At 53.6% G+C, this 2,500-nt stretch overlaps 1 non-coding gene across 1 annotated transcript in view, besides 2 other annotated features; it reads right to left on the bottom strand.

The window, feature by feature from the left end:
• Nucleotides 1–681: 681 nt before the first annotated feature.
• Nucleotides 682–875: a sequence feature (Protein overlapping with rRNA (ALT_3272, GAQ05951.1) was converted to a misc_feature.).
• A 155-nt stretch (nt 876–1,030) lies between these two features.
• Nucleotides 1,031–1,121: a sequence feature (Protein overlapping with rRNA (ALT_3272, GAQ05951.1) was converted to a misc_feature.).
• A 48-nt stretch (nt 1,122–1,169) lies between these two features.
• Nucleotides 1,170–2,500, bottom strand: part of ALT_r026 — a 1,789-nt gene continuing 458 nt past the window's right edge. The window contains exon 1 of the ribosomal RNA XR_016293729.1: nt 1,170–2,500. This exon is cut by the window's right edge and continues 458 nt beyond it. This is a non-coding gene — a ribosomal RNA (18S ribosomal RNA).

Raw genomic sequence — 2,500 nt, forward strand, 5'->3', positions numbered from 1 at the left:
TAGATGTTAGACTCCTTGGTCCGTGTTTCAAGACGGGTCATTACGACCATTACGCCAGCGTCCGAGCCGAAGCGCGTTCCTCGGTCCGGGCAGGGCCGCATTGCACCCTCGGCTATAAGACACCCCGAGAGGTGATACATTCCGAGGGCCTTTGACCGGCCGCCCAAACCGACGCTGGCCCGCCCACGGGGAAGTACACCGGCACGAATGCCGGCTGAACCCCGCGGGCGGTCTGGTCGCAAACGCTTCCCTTTCAACAATTTCACGTGCTGTTTAACTCTCTTTTCAAAGTGCTTTTCATCTTTTCGATCACTCTACTTGTGCGCTATCGGTCTCGGCCAGTATTAGCTTTAGAATGAAATTTACCACCCATTTAGAGCTGCATTCCCAAACAACTCGACTCGTCGAAGGAGCTTCACACGGACGCAGACACCCCGTCCCAGACGGGATTCTCACCCTCTATGACGGCCCGTTCCAGGGCACTTAGACGGGGCTGCACCCGAAGCATCCTCTGCAAATTACAACGCGGACCCCGAGGGGGCCAGCTTTCAAATTTGAGCTCTTGCCGCTTCACTCGCCGTTACTGAGGCAATCCCTGTTGGTTTCTTTTCCTCCGCTTATTGATATGCTTAAGTTCAGCGGTATCCCTACCTGATCCGAGGTCAACCTTAGAAAATAAAGTTGGGTGTCGGCTGGCGCCGGCCGGGCCTACAGAGCGGGTGACAAAGCCCCATACGCTCGAGGACCGGACGCGGTGCCGCCGCTGCCTTTCGGCCCGTCCCCGGGGGAGGGGACGGGGCCCAACACACAAGCCGTGCTTGAGGGCAGCAATGACGCTCGGACAGGCATGCCCCCGGAATACCAGGGGGCGCAATGTGCGTTCAAAGACTCGATGATTCACTGAATTCTGCAATTCACATTACTTATCGCATTTCGCTGCGTTCTTCATCGATGCCGGAACCAAGAGATCCGTTGTTGAAAGTTTTAACTGATTATGATAATCAACTCAGACTGCATACTTTCAGAACAGCGTTCATGTTGGGGTCTTCGGCGGGCGCGGGCCCGGGGGCGCGAGGCCTCCCCGGCGGCCGTCGAAACGGCGGGCCCGCCGAAGCAACAAGGTACGATAGACACGGGTGGGAGGTTGGACCCAGAGGGCCCTCACTCGGTAATGATCCTTCCGCAGGTTCACCTACGGAAACCTGTTACGACTTTTACTTCCTCTAAATGACCGGGTTTGACCAACTTTCCGGCTCTGGGGAGTCGTTGCCAACTCCCCTGAGCCAGTCCGAAGGCCTCACCGAGCCATTCAATCGGTAGTAGCGACGGGCGGTGTGTACAAAGGGCAGGGACGTAATCGGCACGAGCTGATGACTCGTGCCTACTAGGCATTCCTCGTTGAAGAGCAATAATTGCAATGCTCTATCCCCAGCACGACAGGGTTTAACAAGATTACCCAGACCTCTCGGCCAAGGTGATGTACTCGCTGGCCCTGTCAGTGTAGCGCGCGTGCGGCCCAGAACATCTAAGGGCATCACAGACCTGTTATTGCCGCGCACTTCCATCGGCTTGAGCCGATAGTCCCCTAAGAAGCCAGCGGCCCGCAAATGCGGACCGGGCTATTTAAGGGCCGAGGTCTCGTTCGTTATCGCAATTAAGCAGACAAATCACTCCACCAACTAAGAACGGCCATGCCACCATCCAAAAGATCAAGAAAGAGCTCTCAATCTGTCAATCCTTATTTTGTCTGGACCTGGTGAGTTTCCCCGTGTTGAGTCAAATTAAGCCGCAGGCTCCACGCCTTGTGGTGCCCTTCCGTCAATTTCTTTAAGTTTCAGCCTTGCGACCATACTCCCCCCAGAACCCAAAAACTTTGATTTCTCGTAAGGTGCGAGCGGGTCATCATAGAAACACCGCCCGATCCCTAGTCGGCATAGTTTATGGTTAAGACTACGACGGTATCTGATCGTCTTCGATCCCCTAACTTTCGTTCCCTGATTAATGAAAACATCCTTGGCGAATGCTTTCGCAGTAGTTAGTCTTCAGCAAATCCAAGAATTTCACCTCTGACAGCTGAATACTGACGCCCCCGACTATCCCTATTAATCATTACGGCGGTCCTAGAAACCAACAAAATAGAACCGCACGTCCTATTCTATTATTCCATGCTAATGTATTCGAGCAAAGGCCTGCTTTGAACACTCTAATTTTTTCACAGTAAAGTCCTGGTTCCCCCACAGCCAGTGAAGGCCATGAGGTTCCCCAGAAGGAAAGGTCCAGCCGGACCAGTACTCGCGGTGAGGCGGACCGGCCAGCCAGACCCAAGGTTCAACTACGAGCTTTTTAACTGCAACAACTTAATATACGCTATTGGAGCTGGAATTACCGCGGCTGCTGGCACCAGACTTGCCCCCAATTGTTCCTCGTTAAGGGATTTAGATTGTACTCATTCCAATTACGAGACCCAAAAGAGCCCCGTATCAGTATTTATTGTCACTAC

Source organism: Aspergillus lentulus (assembly GCF_001445615.1).
Source record: "Aspergillus lentulus DNA, contig: Alt07, strain: IFM 54703, whole genome shotgun sequence".
NCBI classification, from domain to species: Eukaryota; Fungi; Ascomycota; class Eurotiomycetes; order Eurotiales; family Aspergillaceae; genus Aspergillus; species Aspergillus lentulus.